This window comes from Sminthopsis crassicaudata, chromosome 1 (assembly GCF_048593235.1).
Source record: "Sminthopsis crassicaudata isolate SCR6 chromosome 1, ASM4859323v1, whole genome shotgun sequence".
NCBI classification, from domain to species: domain Eukaryota; kingdom Metazoa; phylum Chordata; class Mammalia; order Dasyuromorphia; family Dasyuridae; genus Sminthopsis; species Sminthopsis crassicaudata.
Genome location: NC_133617.1, coordinates 110,808,174 through 110,831,711, shown reverse-complemented (window position 1 = coordinate 110,831,711; position 23,538 = coordinate 110,808,174). Strand labels below are relative to the sequence as shown.

The following is a 23,538-nucleotide window of genomic DNA, read 5'->3' as shown; positions in this document are numbered from 1 at the left end:
ATCACATTGTAAATTCCTACAGCAGTCCTGTGAGTAAGATACTATATCTGCAGGTATTATTTTCAACTCCAAACTCCAACTTCAAAACTAAGCTTTGCATTAAATGATGTGCCTTGATCCTATTGCTTGATAGTGTCAAAGGCAGGATTTAAACTCCAGGTTTAACACAAAGGAAACAGTGATAATACTTCATCTTACCATGGTGACAGGTTGGTAATAGATCCCAAGTTTCAGCTTTCCTGAGCTCAAATTTCCCATTGTCAATTTCCATCATTGCCTAACTGATTTCCTACCAGCCTATCCCTCCCATCCTGCCTACTACTGACAGATTAAAATCCCTATTGCAACCTGCACGACTCAACTCATGTTTCCAGCCCAATCTCCTTACACTGGGACAGCTAGGGTAGTGCAATGGATAGAGCAGCAGGTTTGGAGTCAGGGAGACCTGAACTGGAATCTGACTTCAGACACTTCCTAGCTGTGTGACCCTATGTGCCTCCATTTCCCTATAAAATGAAATGGAAAAGGAAATGGTAAATCTCTCTATTATCTTTGCCAAGAAAACCCCAAATGGGATCACAAAAAGTTGAACAGAACTGAACAAAAGCTCCTTGCATTCCCCTAAATGTCTAGTATACTCTCCCTAAAGTAGAATGAATACTATTTCCCAAACACATCTCACATTTTGCCACTTTTACACCTAAGTCCAAAATGTCTCCCTCTATCCATCTTTCCATTCATTTTTAAAAGTTCTGTCATCTTTCTCCCTGATACTCCCAATCGACTGTTAACCACTCACTCATGGCATTTTGTCTGTATGTAACAATTGTGGATATCACAAAGATGCTTGTTACTGGGCAATAGAGAACTGGGTTAGGAAGGCATGGTTGCAATCCAGCCCATAATACTTACTACTTATATAATTCTGAGAAATTCATTTAACCTCTCTATGCCTCAGTCTATACATCTATAAAATGAGAATAATGATAGAACATATCATAGAGGGTGCTTGAGAGATTATAATGAAGCAAAGAGTCAAAAGTGATTTTTCATTAAGCTTTTCCCACATCCAAATCTCACTGTCAACAGTACTTTTCCTTACAGCCCTTTCTTTCTCCTAATTCATATTATAACTATTTGTGTATTAATTACTTTTGTAATTCACATTATAGCTACTGTATATTCTATATACACTTTGTAGTTTGTAAGCTCCCTGAGAAAATTTTTCATGGACCCAGAATACCTACTATATAGCCCTTTGTCTATGATAGATAGGCACTAGGGGAATAGAGTCACAGATATTTTCTTCTAGGGGAGTTCTGTTTTTTGAAGATAATAAAATTCTCATCCATAGACCATGACATGCTTCCTTACAGATGTAGCTACATTTTTTTTCCATTTACCAATTTCCTGGAATTTCCTAAATAATCATCTTTTGAGATCTTCTAGAGAAAGGATGGAATTCACCAGATGACAATGCAGGTATTATGAAAGCCAACTCTTGATATGTAAGCGCTCACATAATCATGTTTACCTGCCTCCAAAATGGATAGTAGAAGCAAGGCCGGACCATCAACTATCTATGTGGCCATGGGCCAACTTTGAACTTTAGTCTCCCCATTTGTAAGATAGACATATCTATATGTATCCATACCGTAAATGTGTAAACTTCAAGTGAGATAATATATGAAAAGTGTTTTGTAAACTTGAAGATTCTATAAGTATCAATGTTATTGTTACTCTTTGATTATGAACAAATGAATGAAATGTCCATTTGATGGTGGAAAAATAGACAAGGGTTAGGCAGATTCAAGATGCAAAGGAGAGGGATTTGGAGGTTCAGGGATTTCACCAACCAAGGAGCAGAGATATAAAAGGGTAGAATATGTTCAGGAAATAAATGCTTTGAGAGAGTGGTTAACAGTTGATTGGGAGTATCAGGGAGAGAGATGACAGAACTTTTAAAGATGAGTGGAAAGATGGATAGATAGAGGGAGACATTTTGGAGTAGCCTAATTCATTTGGATCATAGCACCAACTAGACAGAAGTAGTATGAAATCAAATTTAAAAGATAGATTTGAGACAGATTGTAAAAGTTCCTGAATGCCAGGTTGAGAATTTTCATTTTATTAAGTAAATGGGGAGCCCGTAAAAGTTCCGGAGGATTTGGGGATTATTTTGTTTCATCTTTTATAGCAGAGGAATGATTTGATCAGATGTGTACCCAGGAAGATCAATCTGACAGCTAGATTTTATAAGATAAACTAAGAAACTAGGAATGGGAAAGAGACGTTATGATCATCTCCCTAAGTGGAAGCTAAACCAAGATGACAACAGTGACAATAAAGAGGCAAAGGGAGATGTGAGATATACTGTGAAGGTAAAATTGGCAGAATTTGACAATTGATTAGAAATGAAGAATGGAGAAAGAGTCAAATATGACTCCAACATTTCAACCCAAGGTGAGAAGGCATACCACTAACAGAAACAGGAAAGTCAAGGGGAGAAACAAATTTAGTTCAATTCTCATAAAACTATGCCCACCACAGGAAAAAATAAATAAAACAAAAGTACAAATCCTTGCTGATTCTGATAGAGTCTTCTGGAAATGTAAAAATAGCATTGACTTTATACACAATAAAAAGTGCATTGTTATAACTGAAAAGGAGAGGCAGAAGATGAGTGCCTGTGGGCACTAGTTGTGCAGTTCACTTAACCTCTGTCCCCCTCAGTTTCCTCAACTGTACAATGAGGATAATAATAGCACTTACCTCATAGGATTGTCATGAGGATCAAATGGGATAATATTTGTAATGTGCTTAGCAAAGTGCCAGTCATATAGTAAGCTCTTGATAAATGCTTATTCCCTCCCCCTCATTATGCTTGGTGTTTTTTTGGTTGTTGTTTTGGGTTTGGGTTTTGGGGTTTTTGTTTGTTTGTTTGTTTTGTAATTCTATGTATTTTATTTTATTCATTTAAAAGCACTATTTAGGAAAACTGAGAAAGTTAGAAGTTCAGTGATTTGACCAGGGTCACAAAGCCAGTTTTTGAGGCTGTATTTGAACTCAAGTTTTTTTAATTCCAGTCCCCTATGTCCACTGCACCGCCTCACTGCCTATGATATATTGAAATAGTTATCAAGAAATTTTGTCACAGGCCTTAGGTTAAGAAGCCCTGGATTACTTAAAGCTCTAAATTATATAATTCTGTGAAATCTCAGCTGTTCTGTCCAGAAACAGTTAAGTTCACACTTGCTGTCATTGAAATGACAACAAAAATGGAGATTCTGGCACATTTCAGCAAAAGTGGAATTGATTATGCCTCTACTCTATGTAAATTTCCAAAGGGGTGGGGATTAAAAGGAAAGCGATCATGTTTTTGTCATTTCAGTTTAGAGTAAAATGATCCTTTAATTCTTTTTTGGCCAGGAGCATAACAGCTGTTCTGCCATAAATTATAAGACATTACAACTTGAAATTTTGCAGAGTCCCAGGCCTTTGCCTAAATTTTGATCTCATGATAGCAGGGAGTTATGTTTTCAAGTGGGAGGAAGATTATACTTTAAACATATGACATAAACCAATTGGCCCCCTGACATGAAGAATTAAGTACTGATCTTACCCACCTCACAGTTTCTGAAGTGGTTTGGGAAATGCGCTCGGCTCAGCCTCTCTCTCCATCTTCAGGGTGAGGATGTCTAATGGCGTAATGAGCCCACTTCTCCCCCTCTCAGAGTGAGGGCAAGGCATTATGTGACTGTAAGGATGCATTTAGGTATCCATAAGGACCATTTCTGGTCTTTGGCTACAGTATAGTGTCACAAAGCCTCGTGAGACAAATCACAGAATCAAAAAGGGGCAGGTGGACCCCAAATTATCCAAAGTCATGAGGTGAATAGGAGGAGGGCTCTTTACCTATCAGAAGTTGATAAAGGTTTTATTTTAATAAATAATTTGCAGTTATTAGCACAGGAATATAGTATATATGTTCATAGACATAGCCTTTCTCATTAGAGATAGTCAATCATATCAGTTAAAATGCATTGAACCAATCTGGGGAAGAAAGAACGGTGCCTCAGCTGACAAGGACTGAAAGATGGCAGTCCTCCCAAGAGATAGACCCCTAAAAGGAACTCATCAATGGAGAATCTCACCGTAGGAGAGGAGAGATATTCCAAAATAAAGTGGTCACAGAAATCAAGGGATGTCACAGCACCTGAGGAACAATGACAACTCTGGAGAATCCAAAGCAGGGACAGGAGAGGGATTTTGACCTCTATTGCCGCCTCTGAGCCTCTGAATGACCCTGTATAACTGATTAAAGTGAGGAGCAAGAGAGGAGAAGCAGCTTGGTAGCTGTCCTTCTATTTCTACAGACAAAGAAACTGAGTCTCGAAAACTTAGTTGTTTGCCCATAACCAAGCAGCTAGTGTCAGAGGAAGAATTTGGACCCCCAGGTTTTCCCAGCCCACCAGCTACTGGGACACACTGACAATACTCACCAAATAGTCTGACTCAATTGAAAATGTGCATGTGCTTGCACACACATACATACACACATTCTGCTATTACATTGCCTCTAAAATCACCTTCCACCTCCTCTGTATGTACATTATTGTCTGTATGAAGTTTCTTTCATTAGACTGTGAGCTCCCTGAAGACAGGAACTGTTTTTGCCTTCATGCCCCCAGTGCTTAGCACTGTCCCTGGCACCTAGCAGGTACTTAATACATGTTTGTTGTAGCTGGCAGGACCATGGACACTGGCAAAGCCCCTCACCCTCAACCCACAGCAAAGAGATAACCATGAGCAAAAAAATAAATAACCAAGCTGTGGAATTATTCTTCTCATTGATTTGATGCTAAATGGGAGCAGTAAACAGCACCTGATAATTACTATGGATGTTATTGACCGTGAAAAACATCACCTAATTCTGCACAGAAAATTTAAAAAGAAAAAAACTGAGGACTGACTTTTTTTTCACAGCATGGCTGATCAAAAAACGCCGCACCCCCTTTCCTCCCATTGTTTGTGGTCATGATGGAGTTCTAGTTACACACACTCAAACATAAACAGTTACAGATGCACTTAGGGCATAATGACTTGAGCTTAGTGTCATTTTTGCATTATAAATATGCAAATGTGATCTCTAAATATTTATGCAGGTGCTTTCCTCTTAGAATAAGGATGATGCCATAGGATACTAAACAGACCACACTCAAATACAGAAAGCTGAGTAATCAAGTGTAGGAGAGCTTAAGAGGAGCATATATTTGGAATGAATCTTAGGAGTTACCCAGTCACCTATATTTTATACCTAAGGAAACAGTCCTTGAGGTGTAATACAACATGTCTGAAGTCACATAGATGAAGTAGCAGAACTTTGAAAAAATGAAGTAGCAGAAGTTTGAAATCAGGTGCCCTGAGTACTAGGAGATAAACTGACTCCTAAATGATCTTCTTACAAGACATTCTCTAGAAAGTCATAAAACCAAAGTACGGACTAACTTTATTGGGAAAGTGAGTCAGAGACTATGTATTGCTTGCAGATCCAGACTTGTGGATCATGGTGTATTACAAGCTCAAAATGAGCCAATAGTAAAATGTGATAGAGATGAAAAAACTAATCTGAATATATTAATAGATATACAGAATCTATTAAAAAGGATGTAACATATAGTGCCCCTTCACCATGTCCTGGCCAGATAAGATCTATAATATGTTTGATCTGAGGGTACCATATTTAAGAAAGGGCATTGGTAAACTGAAAGACATAAAGAGAAATAAATAGGAAAGAGGATTGAACCTAAGTCATCTGACATCAATATACCTTCCATTAAGATTCTGTGATTCTTTATGAAATATTCACATATCTTTTAACTCCTGTTTGAGTAATTCCTGTGTTATCAATACATTAATTCATTTGAATACATTACCAGAATAGATCGTCAGATTCTCCATTTGTGACGCAATTCATAATTGGATCAGAAAGTGTAAAGGACTGAAACTCTTTGAATCAATGCATTGAGATGGGATTAATTGAGCACTTGAGGCTAATTACTGATTGGACAATACTCTATAAGAATATGCTTGGAAAATGGCCCTTCCCATTATCCTGTGCCCAATCATTTGGTGTACCTAGAGAATTGTGGGAGGGACTAAGGGGTGCAGGGAGACTAGCCAGGGTCACTTCTGCAAGAGATGATGAGGTGAGGTCACAGAGATCCTACATGTCCACTCCATTTCTAAAGACCAAGAATAAAGACTTTTGCTTATTCTGACTCCAGCTGATTCTAAGGCATCCAGGGTGCTAATGCAGTCACCACATTTGGTGCCCAACGAGGGTCCAAGGACCTTAATTTTACTGAAGAAGCCCTCAGGGACCAGGAAATAGGGTGAGTATTTTAATAAACAAACAGGGAACTTACTTTGTTAAGGGCTAAACTAGTAATGTTTTCTAGCTGAAATGGGGCAGATATTAGGAAAAGATTCTCCCCCACCCCCACTCCCACCCCTGCCCTGAGGGAGCACTATAGAAAGCATACTTAAGATGATCAAGGGACAAGGTTTAATTATAACCTGGGAACAGATTGCTAGACTCTTGAGTACATTAGAACGCACGTCCCCTTGATTCTTAAAGGAAGAAGAAATAGAGATAAATAATTGGAAGCTAGTAGGACAACAACTTTGTGAATACTACAATGATAAAGGTCCTCATTCAATTTCCAAGGAAACATTCTATATATACAACATAATACAATTTTCCTTAAAGAATCCTGCAAGTTATAGAAAAAATAAAAGTTTTAAGAACAGCCTGATGAGGAAATGTGAGGAAAAAGAGGAAGACAAAGAACAGATTAATAACAATATCATTAGAAGGCATGTGGAGTTAAGTAAGGATTAAGGGCATGGTGAAGGGTGTGGTGAAGGGTATGGTGATTCTTGCTCTGACCAAGCAGCTTCAACCCCATCTAAAAGGGAACTGTTTCTTGACATGCCCCCATCAACTTCACCTTCGGGGATGGAGGGAGGAGGAGTAGTGGGGGGGCGGTGATATCACCAGCACTTCCCCCCCCCCCTAGCAATCACCCCCTCTTATGACTAAATTGCAAAAGGCACTACTTAAAGACACAGAAGAAGGCCAGGATTTAGGTGATTTGAAAATCAATATGTATCTGGTTATTCAACAATTTCTCTTGGTCAAGAAAGTAGAAGATGCACTCCTTTTGATATAGATAGAAATCCTCAAAGACCTGAAAAAGTCTTGCTCTCTTTATGGGGCAACATCAGCTTATGTTAAGATGTTGTTACAGAATTTGGCTTATAAAGTCAACCCCTAGGGCCTGGAAATCTATAGCAAAGACATGCTTAGAACCTGGACAAAACTTGTTGTGGCTTTCAGAATAGAGTGAGCTCTGTAGGATACAAGCCCAACAAAATAGTCAATGTGGAATTAATACTCCAATCACCTATGACCAACTAACAGGTGTAGGTTTTTATGCAGACATTTCAGTAGCATATAAGCACATTGCTGCTGCTGCTGCTATCAAAGCATGGGCTTTTCTCCCCAGTAAAAACGACAAGGGTGAGACCTTCACAAAAATTGCACAAGGGTCAAATGAACCCTTTGCTGATTTTGTGGGATGTTTGCAGACAGCTATCAAACGGATTAATGGTGAAAATGCAGTAACAGACATTATGTTAAGGCAACTTGCTAAAAAAAATGCTAATGACCTTTGTAGAAGGATTATACTAGGACTGCACAAGGATGCTCCTTTATTATTTTTTTATTTTTTAATAGTTTTTAGTTACCAGATATATGCATGGGTAATTTTACATTGACAATTGACAAACCTTTTGTTCTAATTTTTCCCCTCCTTCCCCCGACCCAGATGGGAGGTTGACCAATACATGTTAAATATGTTAAAGTATAAATTAAATTATATTATATATACATGTCTAAACAGTTGTTTTGCTGTACAAAAAGAATGGAACTTTGAAAAGGAATACAATTAGCTTATGAAGGAAATCCAAAATGCAAGCAGACAAAAATTCAGGGATTGAGAATTCTATGTAGGCGTTCTCCCAGAGTCATCTCCCAGAGTTCTTTTGCTGGGTGTAGCTGGTTCAGTTCATTACTGTTCTATTGGAACTGATTTGGTTCATCTCATTGTTGAAAATGGCCACATCCTTCAGAACTGATCCTTATATAGTATTGTTGTTGAAGTATATAATGATCTCCTTGTCCTGCTCATTTCACTCAGCATCAGTTCATCTAAGTCTCTCCAGGCCTTTCTGAAATCAAGGGATGCTCCTTTAGAGGAGATCATAAGATGCTGTGCCTCATTGGGCACAAATACCTTTTATAAACAGGCTATGATGCAGACTTCCCAAGATCCCAACATGGGAAGACAGGGTCCCTTTTGGCAAGGGATTTCCAGAGAAACTCGTCAATGCCTTTAATGTGGTAAAGTGGGGCATCTGAAAGCTCAATGTTGGCATAGAGACAGAGTAAGAAAACGGGGTGGGAGAACAAGACCCAATACCCCATGTCCAAAATGCAACAGAAGCTTCCATTGGGCATCAGAATGTAGACTGATTCAGGGAAACGGGATGAGGGCCCAGCCCCAGGGCCCCAGGCAAAAACACTTGGGTCATGATGGCAGCCAATGCTACACCCAGAGAGTGCCTAGAAGTCCAATACCCAGACATGACCAATCAACCAGAAAGCAACCTGATGGGAGAAAGGGATTACAATTGGGAAGGATAGAGTTGTATGCAGCTAGAACAACTGAGATACCCCCCTGTAGAGGTGAAATCTGTTCCTCTCCAGCCTATGGATCCTTTGCTTCCAGGCACAGTAGGCTTGACCATTTCACCTCCTGAGAGTACTTACAAAACAGTGTCCATCCATACACTGATGTGGGAAACTGGGGAATGTGTAGATAATATCCCAGTCACTAATACAGGTAGACAATGTATGACTTATCAACTAGGAGAAGTAGTAGCATCTGTATCACTGATACAGACTCCTAATAAGCAATCTGGTGATAGTCGCCCAGATTCTGACTCCAAGCAACAAAATCCAGGAATATACTGGACAGCAGCTGTGACAGCTGACCAACCTATGCTCACCATCTATATAAATAGCATACCATTAGAAGGACTGGTAGACACTGGTGCAGATCATACAGTCATTAGAGGTGCCAACTGGCCCAGTCACTGGCCAAAGATTAAGGCAGACAGCTACATGTCTGGTGTAGGAGGATCAATAACAGCTGAAGTTAGTGCTATCACTTTGAGATGGATATTTGAAGGTGAAACAGGAGTTTTTACTCCTTTTACAACTGAAAAATTCCCCATCAACCTATGAGGAAGAGACATTTTATAACAGTTCGGATTACAAACGAGTACATTGGCTTTTTAGGCAGAGCTGCTGTTAAAGGCCTGCCAACACTTTCACCTATTCCTATCCAATGGAAAACTGATACACCAGAGTGGATAGAACAGTGGCCCTTAGCTAGTGAAAAATTCAGGCCTTATTAAATATAGTACAGGAGCAACTTGACCAAGGACACTTACAACCTTCTCTAAGTCCTTGGACTTTTCCAGTATTTGTTGTAAAAAGAAATCTGGAAAATGGAGGATGTTGACTGATTTAAGAAAGGTAAATGAACAGATGGAAACTTTGGGAAGTCTTCAGCCTGGACTTCCATTTCCTACTCAATTGCCTAGAGAATGGCCTCTTTGGGGTATAGACATTAAAAATTGTTTGTATTCTAACCCTTTAGATAAGGAGGATATGAAAAGATTTGCCTTTTCAGTGCTTAGCGTTAACTTAGTTGAGCCTTATAAAAGATATGAATGGAGAGTTTTGCCACAGGGAATGAAAAACAGCCCTACTATGTGTCAAATGTATGTTGCTGCTGCTCTTCAGTAAGAAAAGCATTTCCAAAAGTAATGTTATTGCATTACATGGATGATATATTGGGATGTGCACCTGAGGAGTAAATGTTAGAAGCATGTCTACAAAAAACCATAGAAACACTAAGGAACTACAAATTGCACATAGCTCCAGAAAAAATTCAAAGACATGCTCTTTTTCAATATTTAGGATATGAAGTATACCCTAAGGTGCTTACAGTACAAAAACTTTCCTTAAGAACAGAGAAGCTAAACACCTTAAATGACTTTCAGAAATTGATAGGAGATATCCAATGGATGCTCCAGTGTTAGGCTTGATTCCTATCAATTGCAACCATTATATGACATTTTAAAGTGCTTTAAACTCACCACACCAGCTTACAAAAGAAGCTCAAGAGGCTTTGAGAGAAGGTGAACTTGCTTTATCCAATGTGGTTGAAAGAGTCACTCAAAAATCCTTGAAAATATCAGTTTTTGCTACATAAGAAGCACCACAGCAATCCTTCATCAAGGAGACAGTGTGATAGAGTGGGTGAACCTCCCAGCACAACCAGAACAAAGCCTTACTCCTTACTCAGTGCTTGTGGCTAGCATTTTATTAAAGGCCACTAAGCGAGCAGTACAATTATCTGGGATAATACCTGGCAAGATATACACCTTTTATACTAATGCAGAAATTAATGTATGCTGTGAACCATCCCAGAGTGGCAAATTTTATTAGCCATGGCTCCAAATTTTACACACGGGTCTCCATTAAAGATAACCAGACTATTACATAATTGGTGATAGATTCTTGAAGGAAAGATTTCTAAAGTTCCTCTTAAAGGACCAACTATCTTTACAGATGCATCCAAACATATTTGTGCTGTATTTAAATATAAAGAGAGTAAGAACTCCTTTTCAGTCCACTCAGCAGAATGCAATCATTCTAGCTCTTACTTACTATCCAAGAGATATAAATATAATGTCTGATTCAGCCTATTCAGTAGGTGTGGTACAAAGAATTGCCACAGCCCAAATAAAATGTGTAGGCTCTAATATATATCAGCTCTTTAAGTAACTTCAAGAGTAAGTGAGAAAGCTTCCAGGTAAGATTTATATCTTGCATGTCCACTCTCATAATAGACTTCCAAGTCCTATTTTTGATGGTAATTCAAAGGCAGATAGCTTTCTAACCATGTTGGCCAATACTCCTTTGTTTCAAGAAGCCCAAGAATTTCATTTTAAATATCATCAGGCTGCTCTAGCTTTACGTTTACAATTTGGAATAACAAGAGAGGAAGCTAGGAGCATAGTAAAAGCCTGTACAGCTTGAATTCCTTTCCATGCTCCTACACTCCCTCCAGGGAAGAACCCTCATGTTTTGAGACCTAATTAAATTTGGCAAATGGATGTGACCCATTATAAATCTTTTGGTCGTCCATCTTTTATTCACATTGTGGTAGACATCTTTTCAGGATTCACTTTTGCAATGCCGGCAGCAAAAGAGACAGCCCGAGTGGTCACTGAATTCCTTAGACAAGCATTTGCAATTATGGGTGTGCCACAAACAATAAAAACAGACAATGGACCTGCATATACTTCTAAACATTTTTGCACACTTTTGTGCACAGTATAAGATTTTATATACCACTGGCATACCTTTTAATCCTCAAAGTCAGGCAATAGTAAAGAGGAGAAACAGAGACATTAAGATACTCCTCCAAAAACAAAAGAAAGAGGGAGCCATAGGTAACCCTAGAGAACTTCTAAATCTAGCCCTTTATACTATTAACTTCTTAATCTTTGACAAAGATGGGACAAAGATGCACTGGCTCTGGCAGACAGGTTTTATAACCCTCTGGAAGAGCAGTGTCCAGTGCGAGCAGCTCCACTGTCTTTAGATAATTGCCAGGTGATGTGGAGAGACCCAGAAAGTGGTGAATGTAAGGGACCAAATAGGTTAACTGCTTGGGGGAGAGGGTTTGCTTGTATCTCCACAGATGGAGAAGGAATCAGATGGGTGCCAATGAGCTGTATTCGCCTTGTCCATTGGAGAGAGACAGAGCAGACCCTTGAAACGAAGGAGAAGACCCAAGAAACATCGGGTGGTTCCATTGCTGACTGTGCCCACCACTGAAAGAGCCTGGCAGTTATGGCGTTTGACTCATGGACATAAAAAATTGTTGGACTTCAAAACCTTCAGGAATCATTGGATTCTCTGAGACATGATAAGACTGTTGTAGGACTTGAAAGCCCTCAGGAATCATTGGATTTTTTTGAGAAACGATAAAACTGTTGCAGGACTTCAAAAACTTGTGGGGATCATTGGATTCCCTGACACTTGAAGCAACAGATATTAGATTGATTTTGGACTATCTCTTGGCTGTTGAAGGAGGCGTATGTTTGACTGATGTTTACATACTTCTAGGACTTCTGGAAATCTTTTACAAGATCGTGTTGATTTATATTGTTTGTTATATCACTACTTACATGTACAATTCATGTTTGTTACACCACATTGAGCCTGCACTGACTGTGGAGAGAGTCATCACTAATAGCCTCTGTGTTATTGCTGTGTGCTTGTGTAATACCTCCCACACTGTTGGGTTTGTGCATATCTGTCTCTAATAAGACCCTTCAGCCCAGAAACCCGCTAGTAATCCCCATTTCCCTTTGGTACTTTTCACCTCCTTTTCTGAGATGTCAGGGAGGGTGTGTTTATCTCCTTTCGGGGTTCTCACCTCTCTGAGAAGTCAGAGATGGCGTGACCACCTGTGTTCTAAAACAAAAGAAAGTGGGAGATGTAGAGGGCCAAAACTCTTGAGTCAATGCACTGAGGTGGGACAATTGAGCACTTGAGGCTAATTACTGATTGGACAATACTCTATAAGAATATGCTTGGAAAATGGCCCTTCCCATTATCCTGTGCTGGCCCAATCGTTTGGTGTACACAGAGAGTTGTGGGAGGAACTAGGAAGTGCAGGGAGACTAGCCAGGGTCACTTCTGCAAGAGAGATGAGGAGATGAGGTTGCAGAGATCCTAAGCATCCACTCTCTTCATTTCTAAAGACCTAGAATAAAGACTTTTGCTTATCCTGACTCTGGCTGATTCTAAGATATCCAGAGTGCTAGTGCAATCACCACAAGGAAGATAAATAGGGAATGTTTTAGACCCTCAAGAAACATCCAGGGGAAATAATGAAGATTTAAAAAATTGTAATATATATGATGCAAGTGTTGTGTGTTAAGGGCTAAAGCACTACAGAAGAAGGATCGATCACTTCTAGAGCAATCAAGAAAGGATGACTAGTTTTTGACAGTTGGTGTTAGGAAACCAGATCATAACAGGCAGCAAGAGATATCCAAGATTCAGAAGTAGCAGAATATCATCTGTATTTGGTGAACTTAATGTTATCTAGTTTGGCTTGAGACCAGGAAATTAGTGAAAGATAAGGTTGAAATGATAGGTTTGGCATCAGGTCATGAAAACATTGGATATTAGGCTAAGAAGGATGGATTTAATTCTTCAAACCATTAAAAGCCATTAAAGATTTCTAAGTGGGGGAGGGATGTGCTAGGCATTGCACTTTAGGAAGATGGATGAAGTATCAGTTGGAGAAAAAAGAGAAAAAAATGAAGAAATCATCTAAGAGGTTATTGTAATAGTGTAGCTAAGAAGTAAGAAGGGCTTAAATAAGAGCGGCAATGGAAAGAAAAAGACTGGATATGAGCCAACTCTAAAATTCTACAGTTCTAATTAGCAAGAAAAAAATGCAAGCAGCATCTAATTAAGGGATAGACTATGTGCTACGAAGTATAAAATGTTGCAAAAAATTTTTAAAGAGAATGTTTCCAGAAAGTTGGAATAGTCAAGGGAGAAAAATTAGAATCTCAGAGTTGAAAGCAACATCAAAAGAGGAAACTAGTCCAATGTATACTTAAAAAAGAATTGCCTCTATGAAACCCCCTCACAAAGGGTAACCTTGTGTTGAAGACTTTGAATAATAGGAAACTCAGTACATATCAAAAAACCCATTCAACTTACAGATAGTTCTAATGTTAGAAATGTTCCCCCCACACACACTATTGGAAAGTTTTCTTGCCATCAAGCTAAAACACACCTTTATACAGATTCCATTAATTATAGTTCTACCCTCTGAGGTGAAGCGAAACAAGTGGAATCCTCCATCTATATAGTAATGCTTCAAAAACTTGAAAACTGGTATCATGTTTGACCATCACCACTTCCACAAAGTCTTCTCCAGCTTAAACATCCCTTGATATATCAAATCACTTTTACTATCTCTTTGGGTAGATGTTTTGCAAGAAGCAAATTAAAGTTAACCCAAAGTAAAGTGGGCTGCATTAAGAAGCCCCAGTTGCTCCTCCCTGTTAGTCTCCAAATAAAGGGCAAATGACCACTTCTCAGATAATTTGAAGAAAGAATTCTTGTTCAGATAGTCCCCTAAAGTTTCTTCCAACTCAAAGATACTATGACAGTGTGTTGAAGAGGAGTGGGGATTTATTCCCAGATCAGGGGAATGAGAGAGCAGGGCCCAACGGCCCAACTCCATTACTTAATCTTTGTACAACAAAGGCTTTTCAGAGTTGGTAAGTCATTCCACAGCTTGAGCTCCATTAGCATAATCTTCAATAACACTTTATATCTATTCCTGTGAAACTTTATTTTACTAAATTTAACCCATGAAGCCAATTGGAATCTTAAAAAATCTTGACTTTCTGCTAAAACACAGAATAAGATACAGGGGATGCTGTACAGGATGTGACATTCTAAAGTTCTTAAAGAGTTCATCATCCTCTTCCTTCTCCAGGTAAAATGGTTTCTGATATACTGTCAACAAATATTGCTTCTATTTTCCCTTCTTCTGATCCTAATCCAAATGCTTTCTACCAGATTTGCCCATTCCAGCTAGGAAAACTCAAATAAATCTATCTTTTTAATATGCAATGCCATTCCATTGTCCCTCTTACCTAGTGTATTTTTTAACAAGGCATATCCTTCCATTGACATATTCCAGTCATGCATTTCATACTATTAAATCTCAAGGATACGCATCTAAGAAAATAACTTTTCCTCTTTGCCCTAAGATTTTTCTTTATTATTCTTCCTGTGCTCATTTATATAGAGACATTTGAGGTCATGAGTTTAAATGCTGTCCATCAACGAAGGTATTGCATCTTATAAATGATTGATATTTTCTTCCTATGTCATATTAGTAGCAATCCATCTATGGTAGTTGGCTTGATGGACATCTATGGGCAATTATCTACATCCTTTATCTTCAGTTGAAACTTTTTTTAATCAGGTATTGAAGCCTCCAAGAAAAAAATTTATTTACTTTCCCCTCACTAAAGGCAGCCTATTATTAATCAAAACATGCTCATCATTATTTTATCTGTACACATGGGCCAGCAATTCAAATTCCATCATCTGCCAGTATCTTTTTGACCCTATTCGGTTCCCAAATGTACTTTTCTCTTCTGAAATCCCTATCTTCAATAAGTGTTGGGAAAATCTGTCTACGTTCCTATGGACTTTAATTTCTTCTTATAACATCAAAATCCCAAGCAATGCTTTCTAGATTATTTTTGATAATCTGCCTCTCAATTTGATTCTATTCAAGAAAACTTTCTTAGGCACTTTACACAGTAAGACATTAAGCTAGATTCTAAAGATATAAAGACCAAAAAATAAATAAAGAGTTCCTGCACTTACTTCTATTGTAAGAATAGAGTATATATAAAGATAAGTAGATATAAAAATAAAGTATATTGTTTAAAGGGTATATTTTTGAAAGACCCTCAAAATGATCCTCTAAACACTAGTCCAAAAAGGAAAGCAAATGGACTTAGTAAGAGAATCTGTAAGATACTGTTTAAGGATAAAGCCTTTAAAAACAGATGCACACCTACTTAGAAAATCCACCTTGGATTGAATTTGGGGGAATTATCTCCACAGATTGAAAATAAGAAATTACAGCTAAGTATCTTGATGTTTTGGTTTAATTGGTTTGATTTGTTTTGTTTGAGTCTTTGAGGTATTGTTGAGAAAATCTTATGGACTATTGGGGGAAATATTAGCCCAGGAATAGATATGCAGATCTGATAAAAGTATAACTACATAATAAAAATAGAATTCTGAATCTTCAAAATTTAAAACACACAACGATTACTAGAAAGAATATTTATTAAGTACCTACCTTGTGCCAGGCACTGTGCTAAGCAATGGAGATGAAAGGCAATCACTGACCTTGAGGAGTTCACGGTCTAATCACAGAAACTACAAGCAAACAAATATGAACAAACAAGCTATACACAAGACAAATAGAAGATAATGACAGAGGAAAAGCCCTAGAATTAAGAATATTAGGAAAGTTAGATGATAGAAAATGTGAGCTCTTAGTGGATATCTCATCTTTCCAATCCTAGGGTACTATGGAATGACCACTTGAAATCAGAGTCAGAGAATACATTCTACTTCTGGCTTTGCCACTTACTACAACATAAACATAGACACAACCCAAAAAAATATATTTAAAAACAAGTTATTGCTGTTATCATCATGATGAAGTTCTTTTATTTTTCATTTAATAGTATTTTATTTTTCCAATTACACGTAAAGATAGTTTTCAACATTCATTTTTGTAAGATTTTGAGTTCCAAGTTTTTCTCTCTTCTTCCCAAGATAGTAAGCAGTCTGATATATTATATACATGTACAGTCATTTTAAACATATTTCCATATTAGTCATGTTATGAAGGAAAAATCAAAAGAAAAGGAAAAAACATAAGAAAGAAAAAAGAAAGGAAAGGTGAAAATAGTATAATTCAATCTATTTAGTCTCTATAGTTCTTTCTCTGGATGCAGATGGCACTTTCCATCCCAAATCTATGGGAATTATCTTGGAACACTGTATTCCTGAGAAGGGCTATGTCTGTCACAATTGATCATCACATAGTATTATTATCACTGTACACAATGTTCTGGTCCTGCTCATTTCATTCAGTATCTGTTCATGTAAGTCTTCCCAAGTTTTTCTGCTCATTATTTCTTTTTTTTTTTTTTTTTTTTTTTTATAATTATAACATTTTTTGACAGTACATATGCATGGGTAATTTTTTACAACATTATCCCTTGCACTTACTTCTATTCAGATTTTTTCCCTTCCTCCCCCAACCCCCTCCCCCAGATGGCAAGCAGTCTTATATATGTTAAATATATTACAGTATAATTTAGATAGAATATATGTGTGTAGAACCGAATTTTTTGTTGCACAGGAAGAATTGGATTCAGAAGGTAAAAATAACAGTTTACATTCATTTCCCAGTGTTCCTTTTCTGGATGTAGCTGGTTCTGTCCATCATTGATCAATTGGAATTGGATTAGCTCTTCTCTATGTTGAAGAAATCCACTTCCATCAGCATATATCCTCATACAGTATCATTGTTGAAGTGTATAATGATCTTCTGGTTCTGCTCGTTTCACTCAGCATCAGTTGATTTAAGTCTCTCCAAGCCTCTCTGTATTTCTCCTGTTGGTCATTTCTTATAGAACAGTAATATTCCATAACATTCATATACCATAGTTTACCCAACCATTCTCCAATTGATGGACATCCATTCATCTTCCAGCTTCTAGCCACTATGAAAAGGGCTGCCACAAACATTTTGGCACATACAGGACCCTTTCCCTTCTCTAGTAGTTCCTTGGGGTATAAGCCCAGTAGTAGTATGGCTGGGTCAAAGGGTATGCACATTTTGATAACTTTTTGGGCATAATTCCAGATTGCTCTCCAGAATGGTTGGATTCTTTCACAACTCCACCAACAATGCATCAGTGTCCCAGTTTTCCCACAGCCCCTCCAACATTCTTCGTTATTTGTTCCTGTCATTTTAGCCAATCTGACAGGTGTGTAATGATACCTCAGAGTTGTCTTAATTTGCATTTCTCTGATCAATAATGATTTGGAACACTCTTTCATATGAGTGGAAATAGTTTTAATTTCATCATCTGAAAATTGTCTGTTCATATCCTTTGACCATTTATCAATTGGAGAATGGCTTGATTTCTTATAAATTAAAGTCAATTCTCTGTATATTTTGGAGATGAGGCCTTTATCAGAACCTTTAACTGTAAAAAATTTTTCCCAATTTGTTACTTCCCTTCTAATCTTGTTTGCATTAGTTTTGTTTGTGCAGAAACTTTTTAATTTGGTGTAATCAAAATGTTCTATTTTGTGATCAATAATGGTCTCTAGTTCTCCCTTGGACACAAACTCCTTCCTCCTCCACAAGTCTGAGAGGTAAACCATCCCATGTTCCTCCAATTTATTTATGATTTCATTTTTTATGCCTAAATCTTGGACCCATTTTGATCTAATCTTAGTATGTGGTGTTAAATGTGGGTCCATGCCTAGTTTCTGCCATACTAATTTCCAGTTTTCCCAGCAGTTTTTGTCAAATAATGAATTCTTATCCCAAAATTTGGGATCTTTGGGTTTGTCAAAGATTAGATTGCTATTTTTATTCACTATCTTGTCCTGTGAACCTAACTTATGCCACTGATCAACTAGTCTATTTCTTAGCCAATACCAAATGGTTTTGGTGACTGTTGCTTTATAATATAGCTTTAAATCAGGTACACTTAGACCACCTTCCTCTGACTTTTTTTTCATTAGTTCCCTTGCAATTCTCGACCTTTTATTCTTCCATATGAATTTTGTTGTTATTTTTTCTAGGTCATTAAAATAGTTTCTTGGGAGTCTGATTGGTATAGCACTAAATAAATAGATTAGTTTGGGGTCATTATTTCTTATAGAATAATAGTATTCCATTACATTCAAATAACACAACTTATTATGTTGTGGTGAGATTTGTAGTCAGAGGATTTAGGCCAGAATATTGTCTGTCATTAACCTCTATCCTTTTCCTTGTGCATATGTAATGACATATAGAAATCCCATTTGGATGTTTGGGTACAAGATGTTGAGTTAAAAAAACAATATGGGGCTTGGTCTAAGTGACTTTAGCTCTCAATCCATGTTCTTATGACCTCCAACAGCATCTCTATTTGATACTTCTCCTCTAAACAATCTGATTTACTCATTCTCCCCAAAACAATCCACCATTTCCCCTTATCCTTATTCACATCATTTCCCAATCCCAGCTTCTACCCACATATGATTCGATACTAGATCCTACCCTTTCTTCAAAGCCCAGATAAATTTTAGCCCCACCTATTCCATGAAGGTTTTCTTTGAGAACAAATTATCTTTGCCTTCTCAGAAAATCTATAAATCTTTTATTTTCTATGCCATTCATTTGGTTCTTTTCTTTTATTCTGTTGAATTGCATTATTTCTCTATATACGTATAAGTCCTATCTCTCCAACAAGACTTTTAAAAAAATTATTCTTTTGGCACTCTGGGTGATAATTCATCCAGACCAAGTGACTCAACTCTAGAGACCTTCTGAGTCACTGAAAAGTAATTGGTTCAACTTCATCACTTTATACCTGAATAAATTAAGGCCAAAAAATGTTCATGATTTTCATCACATATAGCATAAGTTCTCAGGATCTTCTGAACCAAAATCCAATGCTTTCCTACTGTAACATATTCACTTATCCCATGTTCCAGTTACTTGTAAATCATTTTTATCCTTTATTTCCCAATCTATAAATAATCCTCCTTAGTAGAGAAAATAAAAGCAAATTAGGAACTGGTAGTTTGGTCTTCCCTTTACTGTATATAATACTCTTCCCAACTGTTCCAAGCAGGTGTCTTATTTCTTCTATGTCCTATAACAGTGTATGTATTTGTGTGCATATACATGTGCACATGTGCATATGAGGTAACTCTACAGTAATATTATACATAATAGATATATATGTTATCTACATATATATGTATACATGTATGTATGTAGATGTATATGTTATCTATATATTATGTATAATACTAATATATATATGTGTGTGTGTACAGCTATATATATATACTATATGTATATACACACATATACATGGTATTTTGAGGATTTGATACCTCTCCTCTATACACATATATATGGTGCTTTGAGGATTTGAAAATATTGTCTTATTTGATCCAATAACTCTGGGAGGTAGGTACTGTTATTAACCCTATTTAATAAATAAGGAAACTGAGACACACAGAAACTAAAGTACTTGTCCAGAGTCACATTTCTAGTAAGTATCTGAAACTGTATTTGACCTCCAGTTTTGCTAACTCCTAGTCTGTCATTCTATTTATCATCCCACCTAGCTGCCTCTGATGAATATTTATTAGATTTTGTCTTGTATGGCACTTTATGTAGGCTTTGAAATTGCTATGCACTGTTCCTAGTACTAGCAACTAGAGAGATCAGGAAAGGTTTCCCTTAGGAGATGACATTGGACCTAATCCTTGAAAGAAGCTAAAATGATTTAAAAATACAAACTCAACTACATAGAAGTTTCTGTCATTATGTATTTTTAATCAATCAATGGATTTGGCATTATGTAGCAGTCCCTAAAATTCATGCTAAGAATTCTCATGCTTGAAAATGTTAAAAGCCACTTATTTTTGTAAAGGATGGCAAAGCAGATTGATATTTCCAAAAATATATACCTCACTCTAAAAACTCACAGGTCCTGAAAAGTTGCACATCAATTGAATTTTTGTAAAGCAAATCATAGTTTTAATCATCAGGGAATCTTGCTCCCTTCCTTCAAATATTACTTCAGTGCTTCATTTTAGTGTAAAGGTGACCCTTGGTTCTCAAAGGCTATACCTGCAGAGAACAAACTGCAGCTTAGCTGGAAAGACCAGCCTACCTAAATTTAGAGAGACTCATTAACATGTTGGTCACAGGGTGATGAATCACTTCAACCAAAACAACTCATGAAGACCATCTACAAAAGGTAGTACCATCTAGGTTCAGATGTCAAGAAACAAGGACAAGGTTTCATACTCAGTGACCTATCCACAGGACTTATTGATAGTATACAAAATTATTTCAGGGATTCATTCAATCACACAGGAAGGATGCAAGAAAACATATGTGGTCTGTTTTACTACCACCCACTGCGTCTCCATCTATTCTTGTGTGGAGAATGAAAATGCATGTGTAACATCTCCCAGGAAGTTGACTCTATCCAGACATTAATCAACATTTGGATGGTTTGCAGATGTCAGGGACTGTGTAGTCACTGAGATGGACAAAGAGATCTAGAACTTTTTGCAAAGTACACTAATCTGGGATAAACAAACCCCAGTTATCTTTTGATGTATATCATTTGGAAATAAGTCAGAAATAACTAAACAAAGGAGTTATAATATTTTTTCAGAGCCAGAAACAATTCTTAAGGATATTCATCAACCAGCCTGCCTTCAAATGTATCCTCTCTGTCCCTGACTGAAAATTTTCCTAACAATTAGAGCTGTTGAAAAGTTAGATGAGTTGCATTGAGAGGTGGTAAGTCCCTCTCCAAAGAGGTTTTCAAGTAGAGGCTGGATGTCCACTTGTTTAAGATGTCATACTGGGATTAGTGATGGTCTCTGACATCTCCCCCCAAATCTGAAATCCTCTGATTTCACAACAACTTACAAGGCAGAGTACAAATATGACAGATGAAAAATATAGTAAATTCCATGAATCTAGAATTATTAAATCAAGTTTAGTCTGAAAAAAATTATTTTCCTGAATGTAGGAGTGAATTAGGAAGCCAGGAAGGGATACCAGTGGTTAGGGCTACAAACTAACCAGAGAATGAAACAAGAAATCGCTGAGATTTGAGTATAGCAATTAGCAGAACCCAACTAAATATATTAACAAGAAACACTTGAAAATATCTAAATTTATTCATTCTATATTTCATTTGTCCCCACAAGTATATAACGATTTTGCACCTAAAAATGGGATCAAGGCTGTGGAATAAAGAGAATTTAAGAAATAAGAGGTACTTAAGAAGAAGGAGTTAAGAGGAAAGATCATGGTCCCAAGAGGATGGTTTTTGGAGAAGAAACCCCTTGCTATTAAATTATCAGTGTGAGGAGAAAATTATCATGCAGAAAAGGTTCAAGGAGCTTTCCATTTTTTATCTTTCTGAGTCCTCATCACCATCTAGTTAATCACACTGGACTGGCCTACTTCACAAGACTGATCTAAGATAAGAGATGTCAAAGTAAACAAACAAGAGCCAATCTGAGAAACTACAATTTCATTATTTCTTCCTTGAATAAAATGTGAGTTACATGAAAATGCTCCCTGGTAAAGGTAAACAAAATATTCAGCAATTAATAGCCACCAATACCAGTTCACATTAGTTCAACAGATTAGATAGCCAGTCCACAAGGCAAATAGACAAAACTAAGGAAGTTACTTTGTAATAGGATATGGGATGACAAAGAGAAATCAGAAAAATCTAAATTATAAGGGCACCTCACAAAGGGAAGGCCTAGCTGGGATACAGTGATGGAAGATCATTAAGTACCAGGAGGCCATGAGACCTTTGAAACTATAGAACCCTTTAAAAAGAAAGGAAAGGAAGGGAAATAAAAACTAATTTCACTTACCTCATTAGTTTGCTCAGACCATACCTGCTTCACATGTTACATGTAACACCCCAAACTGTTTTGTTGGTGTTTTTTTTCTCATCCACTGGGCAAAAAAAAAAAAAATAGATTATGGTCCATGACATCACAGACCACTAGCATATGGTAACTTCTTTTTTGGTATAATCGGCTTTTTCCCTGTGAATAGAGACTGATTCTGCTCTAAGAATAAAAACCACATCTCAGCAACCCAGCCACGTCCTCATTTTTTGCAACTTTTTTTTCTGTTCCTTTGTAATTGGCTCAGCTTTCTGAGCTCTGCAACCCATCTGGTTTAAAAGATCTCCTACTGTTTATGGACTCCTCTGAGATGACTCAAAGACAGAGGGGAAACCCAACCATTGCTTCTCTTTCCCCAGTTCCATTAAAGCCAAATCTGAACATTATTTAAGCATCACATTTGTGCCTTGTATGTCTTTCACAGAGACTATAGCATACCTGGAAAAAAAGCAACACACAAAAAGGGGGAAAGACTGGTAATTATGTGTCAGGATCTAAGACTCCAACGTGGAATTTGTAGAGTTATATTAGAACTTTGTTTGCTTAGATCATAGACTTAAAGCTTAAACTACTTCATTTTGCAGATGAAGAAATTCTTACAAATATGAAACAAAATTTGAACTCAAGCCTTCTGACTTAAGATTCAGAGTTCTTTCTACTATATAACAAATGATAGGGTTTTTTTTAATCTTTCCCCCATATAAAAAGAATACAGTTAATAACCTGCCAGTGGTTTAATGGATAATTTCTAGAGCCAAAGGGAAAGAAAATCCATTCTAGTAAAAGATGATAAGGTCCAAGGAACAAACTGAGAAAGTAAACAGGATGCTAGTCCACATCTAGCAAGATCTCACAGAGTAACCAATACGCAGAATGAAAGCAAGAATCAGAAGCAGGAATTTGCATCAGTCAGCTAAATCCCAGAAAGTCAACATGGAGTTAAGGAGAACATATTGTCTTATAGACATTAGAGAGATGACAATTTGTATCATGTAATT

General features: G+C 37.2%; 1 long non-coding RNA gene across 1 annotated transcript in view; it reads right to left on the bottom strand.

Moving 5' to 3' along the window:
• Positions 1-22,966, bottom strand: part of LOC141541858 (uncharacterized) — a 38,530-nt gene extending 15,564 nt beyond the window's left edge. The window contains exon 1 of the long non-coding RNA XR_012481924.1: positions 22,502-22,966. This is a non-coding gene — a long non-coding RNA (uncharacterized LOC141541858). The remainder of the gene's footprint in view (positions 1-22,501) is intronic.
• Positions 22,967-23,538: the final 572 nt, after the last annotated feature.